Here is an 18,761-nt window from a genome sequence, read left to right on the forward strand (position 1 = left end):
CTGCTCTCTGCGTTAACTCACAAACCGCCTGCAAACACGAGTCTCTCTCCTCTGCTAGTCCCCTCCTTCTTTTCTCACTCTACTCCAACGCATCCCCTCCCTCCCTGACTACCGATAGGGCAGACATGGAGGCAACAGAGGAGGGAGACGGCGAGAGGAGGAGGAGAGAGAGGAAGAGAGGGAGGGAAAGAGAGTTTGGATGTGAGGGAAGGGCTAAAGAAGAAACAAAGAAACGCTGCAGGTGTGTGGAGTTGGCCATTCACGCTGGACAAGCGAGAGCGAGGTGAGGGACAGGACAGGTAGACCATGTGCTCTCAGTCAGATCCCAGCAGCTGAAGTAGTTCTCCGGTCTCGGTTAGTTCAGAGCTGCCACAGAGCCGTTTAGTTCGTTCTCCAACAACGCAAGTGCTGATCAAAGCATGGCCCTACTTACCAACGGTGCACAGAATCTGGGCTCCTATTACTGCCTGATCCGACGCAGGTTCAAGAGGAGGCGCAAGAAACGCTCTGAACGCAAAGGTAACTCCTGACAGCAGCACTTACACACGCAGAGTGATGCTGAGCTGGCTTCTTGTACACTTTATAATATTTAGCAGCAGGTGCACTTAGTGCAAGAAACCATTTGTTTCACTTGTCAGGTCAAGTTTCATGTTGTTAATGGCATCAGCATACTGCTGTGAAATCTCTTCATGTTTCTCTGTGTTTGCCTTTTTTGTCGACTTCCAGAAATTTCACTGGTGCATTTTCTGCTCTTGCACGTCACCAATTAGTCTTTTCATCCGTCTCTGCAGTATTTCCCCTGTTATCTGCATTTTTTGTAAATAATTACATGCAATATTTTGCCATAGAAATATAAGATCTTAAAGTATTTATCTCCGTTACTTCATGGTCTGATTTATAGGCTTGTATACATGTTCAGGCATATACTTTAGGAAATGTACCTAGAAATGTTGCATAAGTTTAATCTCCACTTTTAGTCCTTTGTTTACAAACAAAAATTACTGATATAAACAAGCCAAACCCAACACAAATCATACGTTCATATGTTTTTCACTGTCAGCTGCTAGAGAAAAACAGGACTCTTATAGATAGAGATATAACATGTAACAAACCAGCACCGGAATTAAGGAAGGCAAGGCAATTTTATTAGTATAGCCCATTTTTACAAACAGTTTGTCTCAAAGGGCTTTACACAGCATCATAACAACATCCTCTGTCCTGAGACCGTCACATCGACTGAAGAAAACCTCCTAAGAAAACCCTTTTAAAAGGGAAAAAAATTGTAGTTAACTATTATATTGCAAGACTGCAAGTTTATCTAAAGCAGCAGGGCACAGTGACATGTTGCTTGAGGACATTAATAACGGTTTTTGATGAATGGGGTATCCTTCTGTTTATATGTCAGCCATGTATCTTTATTGTGCAGTCAGTGCACAGTGAAAAACAAAGTGCTGAAACTTCAAAAAGGAAAAAGTAGAAATCTCAAGTCCAAGACAAAACCCAGTGCTGTACTGGAACATATATGTGTGTTTGTGCATCTTGTTTACCTTTACCCTGGTCCAAGATGTGACACTTTAATTAATTAACCTGAATTATTTATCAATAGAGTGGAGTCTCTCATAATGTGGTTTTCCAATACGAGCCTCTCTCATCCTTCTCTCTCTCTCTCTGAGTGAGGCAGGTCTCTGTAATGGATGTGGAGTGATGGGAGCTCCACAGAGGCTCTAAGCTTTTCTCTTCTGAGTTTGCTGCTCTGCTCTGGGGGATTAGCCTAACAGCAAAGGTAGTAATTACTTAGGTGGCCACAGCTCACTGGCAGTATTAGCCATGTCTCAGCCACTTGCTTTGACACCCAACACCCACCAACCCCCCCCCACCCACCCATCCACCTCGTCAAGCCGGGGTCCATTCATCCAAGTAAATCCAACCACTGCTGATGCAGCGTTTCTAGCCCCCTGATTCGCACACACTCTCCGGCCGCGCTCGGTCACAGACTGACTACGTCCATCAGCATTACACAGGTCTGTTTCCCGCCTTTTCACTCTTCCCTTATCACCATGGGAATGAAAGTGGCACTTTTTCACCACACTGAGAGAAGCGATGACTAAGCAGGAGCAATGTTGCTCTGCCCGCGCTCTTTAATGCCTGGCACTGGAGCCTCCTGATAAGTTGCTTAGTAGTTTAGCTCCTCACAGTGCCTGGTGGGTTAGCCGCTAATGCTAGCTGAGATGATGAGGTCACACACTTTCTTAACACAATCATCAGTAGAATAATGTGACACCGGCTCAAGGAAATGTCTTCGCTCCGCTCCCTCGAGGGCAGAGTCAGTGCCGCACCACTGGACTGGACAGTCCATTAAGTGTAGATTAGTGTCTTCCACAAGGACACTCAACGTGTCGATGTGGGGTTGACCGGGGTCACCTGTTTGAGGTGCCTTCTGCTCACCGGTGCGGCACGAAACAGAATTTATATTAATCTAATGTCTCAACCCGGTTTTATCGCATCAAACTGAGTTTCAAGAAAACGTCATATCAAAAGCAGCTTCTTTGGAGAATGAGAGGATTTTGCCCTCGAGCTGTGAGCGCAACGTGGATCATATTGCGAGCCGTACACATGCACACACGGAAACCTTGCCAACAGCCCAGCTCAAAATATGTTGAAAGAACTTTCCAAAGAGAACAAACATTTTAACGAGGATTGTTCATAATTAGCTGCTTAGGAGGTTTGGCTGATTAACACTGAGTTAAACTGTTGAAGTGTCCTGCAACATCACAGCATGTTGTTATTTCTGAATGAAAAACAATAATCAGAGGGGGAAAAAAACTACTGATTGTAATGACGTACCTCTTATTAGACATTTGTGTAGTTTTTTTTTTTTTTTTGTAATTCAATTCAAGAATGAATGTAAATGTAGCTATATTTACTTCATGCACAATGACCGATGCTTTGAATAACCAATTAGCAGCTTGTGTATCAGCTTTAACAATAGTATGTGGTAAAGTTATAAAGTCTTATTGTCAAAATATCAATAACTACAATAAAAAAATATATTTGGAATAGAGGTATTTAATATTGTACACTAATACATACAAGTACCATAAAAATATTCTCAATTAAAGGTACTTAGTAACATTTCTCCACTTTATAAACAGATTTTAATGTTAACTTGGGACTTGAATAATGCAAATTAATATTAGTTCATTCCCTTGTGCTTTTTTTTTTCAAATTCATATTATCATCACTTAAGCAAAAACTGCAACTCTGTGGTGCACACTCTCGGTGGTGGCGTAACCAGCGACCGTGGAGATGATGATAATTTACCAGTGCTGTGTAAGTGAATTACCACACAGTGCACAGTGACTTTGAGAATGCTTAACTTAAGCATATCTTCCAAGTGATAAGTTCTACAATGCATCTCTCATAAATGTGCCAAGCCATGACACTCGCAGACGACGCTTTCCAATGGGCCGTGTATGAAATATGGAAAATGGGGAACAGAGGCTCTTTCTGCCATGCCAGCAAAATCTCCAAAATGAGCTTTTGCAACTTGAACAGGGGGAGAAGAGAGAGAGAGAGAAAGGGGGCGTCGGCACTGCCTACAATCCATCGCAGGGGAAGAGACTTTGACTACAGTGAGACTCACATTTTCTCTTACATCCTTCCTCCCATCATATTTCCTTTCCTACCAGCCCTTTCCTACTTTCTCCCTGCCGCTCCTTCATTTACATCCTTGACTAATTACTTATTATCATATTAATACATGTGCCGTCTTGAGAAGATTTAGAAATGATCTTTAACATCTGAAAATATCCATAACATAATATGTAATGCAGTTCCTTAATGGCTATGCTGTTTTCTTTCCTTTTAGAATAATCTTAGCTCCTGCATGTACGCACAAAAAGATTTCCAGCCTTTAAAATGCTTCAGACAAACTGATTACCATTTGACAGCAGGAACAATGGAAATCAAATAGAAAACACAGTCACCATAATTTACCTAACAACAAAAAAACGGTTAATTATGAGCTGTGCCTCATTTAGTGGCACAACATTTTCAGGCACCACAAACACAGCAACCACTCTGTCATGATAAGAAATGAGTTGTGTCTGCCTGTCTCAATGTAATTAGCTGTGATTAGCATGCTGCTAATGACTGTAACAGACTGACAGAGGGGGGAGAAAAGAAAACCAGTGTAGCGAGACTACACAAACCACCGAGGTGTGTTTAGCTGGCAGGGAGACGTATGCAGGGATTCGTGTCGGCTCCCTTCATCACCACAGAGATGAACTTCATTACTGCAGATTGGGTGTCAGTGTAGATTCAAATGGATATGGAAATGTTTTGCACTTGCAGCTGGTTATTGCACTGCTTTCATGTCATACGTGGAGAGGAATTTCTTTCCAGGTAATGCAACAGGACATAGTGATGAAAATTAGATTTTCTCAAACAAACGCTGCTCATGGCCACACGGATGAAAGCTTGATTTGAACTTTGTTTTTTTGGGGGGGTTTTTTTTACCACAGAAAGAGCTCAGCTCTGCTCGCAGCTCATATTGCTGCGTTGTCATGCAGTGCAGCACGCGGACTGTACATCTGTCTTCCCCCACCTTGTCCCTCCCACCCCTGACATTAGTCCTCTCTGGGTGTATGAAGACTTTCTCCCTCCTTGTGTCAGCTGTCATGACCTTCTTCATCTTCTGGGAGGTTTGCTCCTCCTGTCCTGTCCCCTGCTGCCCATCAGCACTGCCTCTCCGCCTGACAATAGCCAAGGCACAAGGTGTGAAATTCAACTCCCAGATGACACTGTCACAGGCGCTGGCACACACAAATCTGCATGGATGCATTCATGTCCTTGCACCAGCATTTATTTTCAGCCCCCCCACACCCACACCCACCCTACCAAGAGTGCATATATAACGCCAACACATTAGAGCATATGCACACACATCCTTTTCCCCGGGGGAGCGGGATGATTGTGTCTAACCTGGCCTTGAATGTGACAAACGGTGGTCGCTGTGAGCGTCTAGGCAAGGAGAGCAGGAGGGCACAGGAGAGGACTGTGTGACTGACATATTTCAAAAGAAAAAAAATGCAAAGAACATAGATGTGCACACGCTCACATGAACTGGTTCCTTTAAGACAGACTGCGTCAGATAAATAAAACAACACAGTTTTAACCTTTAGAAACCAGTCGACAAAGAAAAATTAAAGGGCCAGTGTGGAATATTTCCCAAGTTTTATTGGCAAAATCTAAGTACTGTATACTACCAATGAATATATTTGTATAAATGTATAAACCCTATAACATAAAATTTGTTTGGTTTTCATAGCCTTATAATTATTATTTTATATATACATATAGTAAGGGTCTTGGAGTTTTGCCATCTTGCGCCGCCATGTTTGTACGGCAGAATGGAAAATCCAGCCAGCCAGAGAGCGTGTTTCACGAGTTTCACGTGCATAAATAAATCAACGAAGAAGAAGGAGTAGGAAAGAGCAGGCATATCGTAAAATGGTTTAGACCTCCATGCTCCTGAAATACTCTGTTGTCGTGGTCGTGGTAAACAGGTCTTTTTGTCCTCGGAGGCCACCGTCACTTTGCTGATGGGAGGGGTGAGCATGAGGGAGCGAGTGAGCGCTGTGATCTTGAATCTGGACGTTATGTCACAGTTTCCCCCCATTTTACTCATTGGACCTTTAAAATTTGGGGTTCTGGCAATTTCAAAGTAATTACAAAATTTGAACATTATATGAAATGTAATGATTTTGGACTGGCTCGGCTTGACTGTGTGACTCTGTGCTCTGTCTGTCAGTGCTACCTGTGCTGAGGTGGGTGCAGCTGCAGGTGTAGAGTATACGTACCTGGATATTTGTGTGCACATCTGAGTTTCCTACCTGTGTGCCCTGTTAGGTGCTTGAACATTGAGCACAGCAGCGGTGGTCGTCTCACACACACACACACACACACAGACACACACACATCCAAAACACACTCAAACATACACTCTTTTCCCCACAGGCGCTCGGTGCCTATGCTGTGTCATAAATCAGAGCTGTCAAATAGATTTTACAGCTCCTAGTGAAAAGAGGAGAGGCAGCCACCCAACAACCTTGAAAAGATGGAAGAAAGCAAAAGTAGAGGAGGTTTATTGTTATTAAAACTGATACCTGGACCTAAGGAATCTATGAAGAATGATGGGATAGTTTTCACTGCACAGTGCAGCAGTGGACATGGGAGACAAAAAGTTAGCCAGTTTCTTGGTGGGGTCAGTACGACGTGTGCTGTAACCGCACTGCCCACTCTGTCTCTGTCTCTACAACACCCCTTACACAATCCAAGGCTCATTAATTTTTACCATATTTGATCATTTATTCATTACTTTAACACCTAAATTCTACAGCCTTCCTAAAAATGTTTTCTTTGTGCTGTGTGCACAAATGCCACATCTAGAATCTAGGTTCAAAACAGCCTGCTATAGGTGCCAGCTTTTTTTCATGTCATTTGGCTCCAATAAGGCTGTAACTGCACTTTTGGCAGCTGCCAATTCATTGGCAACCAGATGTAGCACCAGCTTCCAGTTGCCCTGAAGTGCCATGCATCCTCTCTGGGTGACATGACAACTTGGATCCAGCCAGCGACTCAGACTCAGTTTACAGGTTAATTTGATTCCGCACTCCGCCAATTTGCGCATTTTGGAGTTTTCATAATGTGATACAGAGGCAGGACAGAGTGAGTGTACACTGTACAGATTAACTTTTACACATCAGCAAACAGATACAGGAGATTTTGCTACATCGATCAGAAATTGATTTGGGTGTCAGAACTGAATAGCTCCTGACCCCCTCTCTGCACTCCTGTGCCTGCAGCCTCTGTGTCTCTGTGTCTGTGTGTATGTGACCATCTCACTTTATTCCATAATTCACCTGCTCCCAGCCCTCTGCAAAGTTCCCACACTGAAACCAATGTTGGACCACCATTTGCATGAAGCCTTTCCATAACATTATAACTCTGTCAGACGTGCAGTAGAATCTAAACTCATGCTCAACACAACCACCTGTACAGACTAATCCACATGAGATGAGGAGAGGTCATGTTTGCAGACAGTGCTACTCCCAGCTCGCTCAGGCTTCACTTCTTCACTGTCACTGAAGCCACTCGCTGTTGCACTTGAATGGACGACTGCATACTGCGTTATTGAAAATACTAAATTCAGAGGGATAGATACTGACAGAGGTAAACAATAACCAGACAGAAGAATCTAGCATTTCGCTGCTCACTGTGACTGTGACGGGGGGACTTCACTTCCTGTGGTATTTCTGATTGAGTGATTGAAATAAAAATTGAGGAAATAATTGATTTACTGCAGTTGCATTTTATAATTTAAAAAAATATTAAAACCCTATTGCAACTGAATCAAATTGTATTGAATTGACATTGTATAAGAGCATATTGCTTCCCTGCATTGAATTTATGTAGAGTCTGTATCAGAATGAGGGGAATATTGGTGTTTGTGACAAGTTTGGAGGTTATTATTCTGTCACCAAGCCACTGGGCAATAGTAAATGATGTGTGAGTCTGACTGGGAAGCTGTTTACTCAATCTGACACACTAGACCCATACTTTTACTGTCTATAGCAAACATTAGCACCAAGCAAGTTTTTGCTTCATCACTTGTCTAACACATTTTCTGACTGGTGACCATTTTCTTTTGTTTTGATCACGAGGCCAGAGCAATTGTTTTCTTTTTTAAATATATTTATGTTTTTTGGGGGTTTTTTTTTCAGGCCTTTAATTGATGGGACAGCTGCAGCTGTATTTGACTTTATATTAAAAGACATGTGTGTGGATGTATTTGTGTTCTGTCAATGATCGCAAACGGCTTCACAACCTGCTACTGTAAGTTCATGTTTGATATCTAAGATTGAAGGGGGACATTTGTCCCAGGTAGAGCCTGAACACACTTCTAAAACTTGGAACATGGATCCCATTTGTATCAAGCGCTGATTGTCTCAAATGGCTCTCCAGTCCAAGCTCATCTAGCTAAGTTCCCTGATTGGAGGAGGCTCATTGGATGTCAGTGCCGCAACGGCTGCCTCTTAATATGCAGAGTGGAGAAAAGCATGTATGTCCAGCAGTAGGGCTCAGAAGGCAAATCGCTTCTGGCAGCCTAATTCACTGGTCATTAGAAGGGCCAAATTAAATAATGGACTCTTAGGTGAGCGTGTGTGTGTGTGCTTGTGCTTGTGTGTGTGTGTGTGAGAGAGAGAGAGAGAGAGAGAGAGAGAGTGTTATGAGACAGGGAGTGCTGTGTTGGGTGGCCGTACTCTACCTTGGCCCATCAGTTTCAATCAGGCAACACGACAGGCACTCCCGTCGCTGCCACGACCTCTCTCCATTAGGACACCAGTGCCCACACGTGTTCTCCATTACACTGCATTACCTGGTCAGTGCCTGGAGACATCACCTGAGGAAGAGAGAGAGATGGAAGAAAGTTCTGGCTTTATAAAAAAAAATGAGATCCCATTTCTATTAAGATTCTTCCTCTTTCTCACTTTCTTGAGGTAATCACTGGGCTGCCAAGCCTTTATTGGGGAAAGTAATGGGATTGTGGGGTGGCGACAGTGGCACTCACTTATCTAACCGCATACATGGACATCTAACAAAGATCCTCACATTCCTCCTTGTAGCCCTCTCCGTCTTTATCTTCTGTTCCTCTTACGCCTGATTTACTTTAAAGCGTATTTTCTGCTTGTGTGATATTTACTCATCTATTCATTGTCTCTTAAGGACGTACACCTCTGGAGCTTTTACCTTTCTGCCATAGATCACATTGTAGTTAACAGCTGATATTATCTGGAGCCTCTTGTCACATGCAGGATTATCCAGTGAAGCAGCGGAAGCATTCAAATTATAATGGTTGCACCACTTTGCTAATTTCCCCCAGCCAATACAAACAGCTTCAAAATAACCTGAGGAATGGTTCTAAATGGTGAGTGGCGTTCCGCAGAGTGACGACAAACTGAAGGAGGAAATAGAAACAAAGGAAGAAATAGTATAAAGGAATAATTTTTGCATCTTGTTGAGGTCCACGTATCAAAAAAAAAGCAAAAGTGAAACCTCTTGGTTATTTGTCAAGCAAAGCAAGGGAAGTCCTCATGTTTCTGCTGAAAAAACAAACAGTTTAATTTAATTCCTTCAAGTTTCTCTGAGAAACACAGGTAGTAACAACATGAAGCACTGAGCTAAGAATAAGTAGCAGATGAGTTTACGTCGTTCGAATACACCTTCCTGCAGGTAAGCTTGATGTGGCTTGAAATGTGATATTTTCTTTAGAATGAGGAGAAAACCAGACGGGACTGGAATGGATTGGAGCGGCCCAGCTGCTGGTGGGCCTATCAGTCTGTGTTAGGGCTGCTGAGAGGCCTGTCTCATAGGCGGGCTCTCCTGCACCGGCCATTTCCCATGGCCATTTGTCTCTGTCCACTTTCTTTCCCTTCTCTTGCCCTCTCTTCTTTCCCTTTCATCTCCTCCTCCCCCTCATCTTCGATTCCTCGTTTTGGACTCTCTCAGTCTTGTTCGATCTGTTTCTTCTCTCTTAACTCACGGCTCTCTGTTTTTGCCGCCACCACACCTGGACTGTTTTTCCTCTTTCTCAACTTTTCTTGTGGGAAAAGGAGTTGTTTTTCCTCTGGCAATGACACGTAGCAACATTCGCTTTATAAAAGGCACTCAGCTGTGATTGTTCAGTCAGAGATTTCTGTTTTCCAACAGTTGTCACTCATCATGTTGCTCTCCAGAAAGCTACCGGCTCAGTGTTTTTGCTCTACCTGCTTTTTCTCTTGATAAGTTGGTGACTAAGTTGATTTAATATTAAACTCTCTTTTCAACAAATATACCTGCTTCTACTAATTATAGGCTTGAATCTTTATGCATCAATAATAAATGTTAAGTTGAGCTCTGGTGAAGGTTCCTGATATTGGGACCTTGTGTGGCTGGTAGAAACACGATTCACATTTTAATGATGACTATGTCTGTTTCATTATATTAATCTGATTATCAGACTAAAAGACTGATAAGTTTCTCCTCATTAATTCAGCCTGACATCATGTTCGTGTTTGCTGATTTTTTTGTTTTGCCTTTATCGATGAGTGGTGGTGATGGATCAATCCAGTGAGCAGCTGGCCATGTTGCTTTCAGCTTTAAGCCAAAGAAACATCCTTGTTATTTCTGAGTTATTACTTCTATAAGTCAGTTTGCACAAAAATCTGTGTAAAGTAGCCATTTAGCTAACTGTTTAGGAAGTACGTACTTTAATAATGTAGAATCACAGTGAATTCCTTTTTAGTTCATGTTAGGCTAAATCACAAAAGTAATCACCTTCTTCATATGAGAAAAACTCTCAATAAAACCAAAACATCATTAAATAATCAAAAACATGAACACCATTTTAATTTATTTAAAATGATGTGCTTTATTATTTTCATCTGTTTTGTTGTCTTACCTTTTATATCCATCACTTGGGGCCTGATGTAACAATACACTAAGGTACAGTACGTATTAAACAAAGGATCTCTAGTCGGTACAGAAATACATCAAACAGTGAGCTGAGCTCAGCCGGTCAACGTCTTCACATGACCAAATGACCGACAGTAAACCCTGCTCTGATCAATCAGCCAGGTTTGTTAGATACTCTGTGCTGCCTTACGTGACCTCGTTATCAGAAGATGAAAATAATTCACCTTTTCCAATGTTGTTTGAATGTGAGAAGTTTTGAGCAATAAGACAGAATGGCAGATATGGTTGTTCATTCTGATTTATCCACCCCCAGCTCGTGATATAGCCTCATGTCAGTTCTCTAATCTCTCTGGGATTTGTTTTACCATGTGTTAAAAATTGCATCATTTGCAACTGTACAGCTTAAAACAGACCTTATTACAAGCAGATGTTTACCTCTGGATTCCCTGGAGGGGTATACTGTTGAAATCTGCAGTACATCATCTCCCACTACATCCTGTGGTGGTCCTCTGAAAACATATGTTCTTTAAACATGAGATTAGAGGCGTGAGAGAGGAATGTTTGTTCTCACAGTACTGAGTATCTCTCAGTATTGTATGGGGTAGTGTGGTCAAAAGGGGGTTTAGGGGGGGTTTTGGGCGCAAGTGCAGGTTTAAATATGTGCATGTATGGATGTGTGTCATGGGCAGAAGTGCCCTTGGAAAGGACACATAGCCAGTGGAATAAACACTTGAATAAATAGAAACATAATGATGCAAAAACTACATTATGGTAGCACAATTTTATATTTTTAATAGCTCCTTTATGAAATGATCAAATATTAACAAAGATGTGACCAATGATCGCCATGTAGTCAGTAAACAGTTGGTTTAGCAGGTGGCCATTCACCACAGATGCCACACTACATCACATCAACTTGAGTATAAATCCGGGGGTAAAAAAATATGAAGAACAATTTAGTATCTGTTTGTCTTTTTGCATTACATGGCAAGCTACCTGTGCATTTATGTGTGTTTATTTTTTTTGCGGTATGCTGGAGTGTGTCAGTGTATACGTGAATCCAACAGTCTGTGTGTGTTTGGTGTGGGCCGTCTGCCATGTGTTGGCCCAGAGGCTGAGCAGTGGCTTGTTGTGGCCTTGATGGACACAGGAAGTGAGAGGAGCCGTTTAGCTGCAGCCTCCTCTCTGGCCCACCAGCCCCCCTGCCCCCCTCTCTCCCCCGGCCCTGCTGGTGCTGGGGGGAATCATAGCCACTCACTCTGATGATTTATGACCACACCTGAAGCAAGCCTAAGATGTTTTTGCGCATGTGTGTGTGTGTATGTGTGCATTTCTGTGAAATTGTTGGAAGGAGAAAAAAAAGAAAAAGACAAATAGGAAAGAGTCGGTACAGTCAAAAGAGAGAGAAACAGATGTGATAGTGAAAAAGTTTTAAAAACAGATCGAACACAAATCATTAAAGTAAGGCAGCCTGTTTTAACCCTTAGCTTTTTACACATATATGAGATACTGTGTTGAGATACATGTTTCCAGCAGAAGTGTCGCTCATGTGGCGACACAGTTATCTCTCGCCTTTATGACTTGGCCTCTCGCTCCCTCCCCTCTCTCTCTACCGTGAACCTTGACTCTGCCAGCCTTCTGAAATGCAATCTCCCATAAAACCCATCAAATAAAAAATTCATATTGATACTCTCTGCCTCTGCTTTCCCCACCTTTCCCTTCTCTCGCCATCAGTGGTCCATGATGATAAACAACCGGCTGTCAGATATTAAAGGCTGGAACACAATAAAAGACAGATTTTCTCTTCTTTCCTCACTGCACCACATCTGCAGTTCCTTTTCCCCCTCAGTTTTGACAAATTTGGGGAAAGTATAAAGTCCATTAACGTTGCATTCAGTGAGCTTCTTATTCATGGTCAGGTGAAAAAGAAAAAAATTAATAAAATGCAGAATAACCTTGTAAATCTAACATCCCTCATGTTAAGCGCCCATTCTGCAATCCTCAATTAGAGTTGAAACAATTTTGTTTCTTTAACTGGTTGGTCCAATGACAGAAGATTAATCAGCAGCTGTTTTCCTCAGCCATCAAAAAAGTAATTTTTCAAGCCGCTGGATTTCTCAACAGTATCTTAAAGTGAAGGATAATAAAACAGCCATTCTCCGTATAAACCCTGGGAGTACTCAGAAGACCCTGCAGAAACCCTGGGACCTCTGACCACACATCAAACTGCACAGTAACAACAAAAACAGTTTTTCTTAAGAGGCTTGTGCAATTATACTTCTCACAGAGAGTGAATATCTCCAAGATCAAAAATATTCAATCTTTTGATTGTGCTGGAAAAAAAAAAATCCTTATTTGTGTCCTCACACCCGGAGTATTGTAATTTTTTTCGCCTGCAGCTGCAGCTCTCGTGGTTCAGATGCTGCGGCCGAGCTTGTTACTGAGACAGAGTGCAGGTAGCACATTACACTGGTGTCGGCCTCTCTAGGATTAAATATAAAATTGTACTAATTACCTATCAGGCTCCACATGGTGAAACCACCTGGGTAAAGTCTGATCTGCTGTTTAGCCTCAGTGCAGCTAATTAGTGCTCTAAAAGATGTCCAACTTTAAATGAAGGCCTCCAAACTTTTGGGCACTTCACCTTTATATTAGATCATGCAGCACAGGTGTTGTTTTTAAGAAACCTCTCAGACCCGCTTATACTCCATCACTTTTCTTTTCAGCTGTTTGAAAAATGAAAAATAACTGAAGACTTTAGTAAAAATGTGTTTTGAAAGGTGCTTTGAATAAATCTTTACTGATGTTATTGTGTTTTTATCGTTAAACATTCTTCTTCTAATAAGTCAGACCAAATCTGAATTGGAGAACGTGTAACTTAGCCGTACTGTAGGGGCTCCTGTGACAGTGGGTGTGTGGGGGCCGGGCCCATTTTCCCCTCTTCATCTCCCAGCAGAGTTTCTGTATTGGTCCATTACCCAGCAAGTCTGGCATTGTACTGCATACCACACCACCAGCCCCGAGAGCCCCTCAGACCGCGGAGGCGGGTTTAACAGACTGTTGGCCATGCAGGTCGTCTGCTCCACATGGATGGAGGATGGTTTGATGATGTGGATGTGATGATGACTCAAACTAAGCATCTTCTCGTGAAGCCTTACCTTAATTTTATTGATAGGATAAAGTATTAGCAGAATTCAAAGCATCAAAAGCTGCTTTATGCAAATGCAGTAAGTGTTCATGCTTTTGAATAGTCATAGTTTCAAACAAATCTGTCCACTTTGAACACCATGGGTGGCCAGGTCAGTGCAGCAACTGTGGTTAATTGGCTTTCAGCTGTAACCATAAGTCATTAAGTAGTGTACAAGTAAATTAATACAACTCCCTGTTCAGTAGATAAGCAATCTATTTTATACATATAATTTTAATAGTGCAGTTGTTTGCAAACAGGAGGACGTTGTTTAACAAAGTGCAACATTTGTTTGCAGAACAGTTTCCACTATGAAGACATATTGCACAGTGTTTCCCTATGAGTCTCTAATTGGTGACCATAGGGAGTTAGTCAAATATGTAAATAAACACCTCTGTTTGAAACTCTCATAAACCATTGACTAAATGTGTATCGTGCAGTGGTTAAGTTGAGCATTATCACAGCAATAAATATAAAGGAATAAACAGACAAATGCAACGGTGTAAAACACATGCCGTAAGACCAGTTTGTCCATTCTGTCCTTTATTGCATTTTTCTTTTTTTCCTTTTGCTCCTTTTGCAGTTTCCCGCTCAATTGTGTAATATCATGCCAAAATATATAAAAGAAAAATAAATAAAGCCAAAAGTAACTGCCAGTAAATATGAGCTATGAATGGATGTTACTGGCTCTACTTAAGGGTACTTGAGTGTCTCTGGGTGTTTTTACTCTGAAAATCAATGTCAGCCGTGAGACCTTGTACAGAGAAGTGTGCACCTTTCCACATCATGTCCAATCAATGGAACTGACCACAGGTTGACTCCAGTCGAGTTGTAGAAACATATCAAGAGACGATCAAAGAGAATCGGGAACCTGAGCTAAATTTTAAGTGTCACAGCAAAGAATCTTCAAACTTGCAGCTGAGTAATATATCAGTGCTTCCTTTTTAAACCAGTTAGCAAAAAGTTGTGTTTTACTTTTTGTCTGAAGATCAATCTGACACAAAATGAATTGAAAATATTTTAGCATAAGGTTACAAAATAACAAGATGTGAAAGAAATGAAAGCCTTGTGATTTAAAGTTATTTGCTGTCATGATAATAGTCATTCAAGTCTGGTTTGTAAAGGCCAATGCCGTGTCAGATTTAACTGTACTGCTGGCTACATTTTTTAAATCTTGTCTAACATCTTTTCTTTCATTAAAATCTTTATTAGTCATTCATTCACAAGGCCTCATTCTTAACATAAAAAAATGTAATAATTATTTTTAAAACATCTCAGCTTTTGAGTTTGTTTGGCTAACGTTAATTGGCAAAGCTTCAATGGTGGATTTTTGCAAAGTTAAGTCAGAACTCCTTTGACCAGAGACATGCCAAGTTTTAAATGATACAAACACAATTTTCAAATGTGTTGACAAATTTGAACCCTAAAAAAAATTTTTTTAGATGAATGCGCAAAGGTTTTTTTTCTTTTCTTTTTCTTTTTTTATAATAGTGCATAACAGAAATGATAATGAATGTGATAAAAACCTGCACGTGCAACACATTTATCTTTTTCAGAGTAAACAATTTAGACTTGGACACATCAATTACTGTGCATTCAGGTGATGCAACATTCATCTCTCCATCCTATTCCATCCATATCTCACTGAAGTAAGGGGGAGATCCATTAAAAAAACATATTTCAGCACGCATGCTTCAAATAACTGTGAACTACTGAAAAACAAAGGTTAGAAATAACAGTAGAATTAGTACGAAAAGGTACGGTCAAGAAGCTATACACGTTGTTGGGATCAGAAAATATTTTAGTGTTGGCTTCCTTCAGCAGCAACATTTCTATCACAGAGATACTAAGTGTGTACACGGTTGTGTCTGTGCAGTGATGCATGTTTTTTCTGTCGGCTGGTGACAGCAGGTGAGCGGCGACAGTTTTTAGCGCCTGTCTTGGTCCTGTCAACGCAACGGCATGTCAGGGTACTGAAATTTTCAAGGAGGGGGGAGAGGAATGGAGCTTTTGTCTATTAATATGCCGTTAATGTTGTCTGGATGATAGTTGAAGATTTCTCTCACTGGGCCCAAGCATTAGGTGATACCACTGACACTTTCTGCTGACAGCGCAAACTGGAACATTTTTGGGAGTCTTTTAACGGCCATCATGTACAGTAGTGTGTTTATAGTGTCTTCTCAAAACTAGTTTCAGAAGGACCTTCACAGCAGGAGTGAAAGGTTAAAGATTGAGGCGCAAGGGAGTTGAGAGCTTTCAAAGGCAAAGTGCCATCGGATGCGTCTGTGTAATGGCATGAAAGAGCACGTTAGACTTGGAGGGAGCAGTTTAAATTCCATCAGTGGTCCAATCTCCTTGTTGATACTGATTATTTGAATTACACTGCACCGCAAAGTGATCTTAGTCATTAATCTTGTGGTTGTCGCAATTTTAACGCGTTTGAACCTTGAATTTTACTTTTCAGTAAGAAAAATCAACACTCACAAGTGGTATCTCTGCTGTTTAGTGCAATATTTTTTGTCTGAGCCAAAGGCGAGGTGGAGATGGTATTCACACCCAAGCAGAGAAAATAATACAAAACTGGGAATCAGGTGTAGGACTCAATGATGCCCTTCGCTTGGCGCATCAGCTGAATACACAAGAAATAAAATAAGGCTTGTCAAAGGCAATTGCTTGGAATGGCAGACAGTGCAACACTAAAGGAAAATGAAGGGACAAATCAGAGGTGGATAAATTATAAGATGAAGCTGCAGCAGAAGCAAATGTATATAACACACAACTGATGTGTTGTCATTTAAAGACGGTGTGTCACGACTGTGGGAAACAATAAGAGGCTGCTCACAGAAACAAGTGGAAAAAGCCCCAGTCCAAAAAAAAAAAAAAAGTAGCACTAAGCATGTTAGTCAAGGACATGAGCCAGAGGAAGGGACACTGTGTCTGAACAGACACCAGAACACAAGCAATCATTGTGGGTAATAAGTTATTTACATGGAGATGGATACACAGAGGACAATCACTCCAGAAAAAAAAACTGTCACACACCATTTAGAAACAAATCGTTTATGACAACATGTCAGGGTAAATATTAAAAAATACAAATAGGTGAAGAAAAGTAATGGCCCAGCGTCTCATGGACGGAACCGGCCTCGCAAATTCAGGCCGACCAACCCCCAAATCAAAAGGCTAAGTGCACGGACCACAACCTAGAATTTAAAGCAATCCCTGGGACTGAGGAGAGACAGTCAGTTCTCCAGAGTTAAGGTACGCTCTGTAAACGCTCCCCTCCTGGTTAAAGGCAGATCTACGCCCCGAACATTTAAAGAGCTGTATCTTACTATTTGCAGTGAAAGGTCAAGAAGATACAGTACAACAGAGACCAGGAAAAGAGAAGAAAGCACAGTGAGCATCCTAAATAATCTCATTATGCCACAGGAACACTAAGATTATAATGTATGGGGAATGAGTGAATTGATCTCCCACCTCATATAGCACATTGCCCTTCGACATCAGTGCGGTACAGCCCTTTATGGTGATTCTTGAAATTCACCAAAACTTTTATGGAAGAATTGATAAAAGATCTTCACTTTGTTGTTTCCATAAACCATTTGCAGGAGGCGGACTGAATGTGTAGCAGGAGCACTTAGAAAAGATGCAGTTCAAAGGAAAACGCTGGCCAGTATGCTAATGCATTTTTTCGTCTTTGTACCAATGGACCTTTCAACTCAGTGTGTTTTTACTTTGTGCACCATTACCATGACAGGTTACCTTTAAAGTTTGCTTAGAGCTCATGTAGCCTTTCCAGTTGCAGAGGGTGCTACTAATGTGGTGCATGCCCAAATAGATTTTTTCTACATTTTTCTTTTTCTTTTCTTTTTTTGAATTATTAAAGGTTAGCCCTTCGTGCAAGCAAAATTATTTATTTAATAATTTATACCCCTGGTTTTAATGCTTGTAGGTGGTCTGAAATAACTCTGATGACAAATCTGAGTTCCTACCTGAGCCTGGATAGGCAGTTTGTTTTGGACAGTGTGAACCCCACAGCCTGCCAAGGGCAGTCCTCTCCATCGCCTTCTGTTTTAGACGAGATAATGATTCTCTTTTACTTGGAATAGGATTGCATTTTCTATCTCCCTTGTCCTCTATTCTTCCCTCACCTTTACCTTTCCCTCCCTCGCTCCACCCCACCCAACCCACCTCCTCTCGTCAGTCAGCCACTGCTGGTGCTCCCTCCACGATGGCGATGCTCTATCGCTCCGTCACAGCGCAAGCGAGGGATGAGAGACAAATCAAAACCACCTTATTTCCCCTCAGTCCCTCTCACCATGCCAGATTGAATTTGAGGTTTTTCATCTTATTTCTCATCTTTCTCTTTTCCCTGCCTCCCTTGGCGTCCACTCAAAATTACCTGGAACCAAGCCGTCTCACAACTTGATGACGCAGTATCGTTTATGCATGTGGAGGGAGATAGTCGCGGCCCTCTGTGTTTGTTCTTTTGACTCACTTTAATTCCCCTGCATCAGTTATGTGTGCTCCAAAATGGTCAATACCAAAATCTATCGAGCATCCTGCCTCGCCTTCACCACCAGTGCCGTTCATGCATGCAAATGGCCAAGTTAGTTTGAGAAGCTTTAATATCCAAAAACTGTCTGATGTTTAAAGGAAAATGCTGGAGCACTGTCAGAAAATACCTTCAAATTCTCTGGTAATTTTACCGGATCATGTTCTGAATGTTTTATATATTCCCTCAGTACTCGGTATATAACCCATGACATGTTCATGGCGCAATATATTCTCAATCTCAGCTCACACATCATCAATAGTAAACATTAGGTTGCTGTTCTTTGTATTCAGATTGCGTCGCTACCATCTGTTAACCACCACACAAACAATCTCGTGGAGAAGCTGAAGTGAAGGGTATCACTACATCTTGTGTAACAACAGAAGTACTGTTGTGCCAAAAACTGAATCTGAATATCATAAGTCAGCCACACTTTGGCTCTGAAGTCATTTATCATTTTAACAAAGCAGCTTGTAATAATACCTAAGGGCCAACTAGGAA

The 18,761-nt window shown here is 41.5% G+C and overlaps 1 protein-coding gene across 2 annotated transcripts in view; it reads left to right on the forward strand.

The window, feature by feature from the left end:
- The window catches only part of adarb1b (adenosine deaminase RNA specific B1b), a 112,708-nt gene that overhangs the window by 74,512 nt on the left and 19,435 nt on the right, over positions 1 to 18,761 (forward strand). The window lies entirely within an intron of this gene.

This window comes from Trachurus trachurus (genome assembly GCF_905171665.1).
Source record: "Trachurus trachurus genome assembly, chromosome: 21".
Taxonomy (NCBI): domain Eukaryota; kingdom Metazoa; phylum Chordata; class Actinopteri; order Carangiformes; family Carangidae; genus Trachurus; species Trachurus trachurus.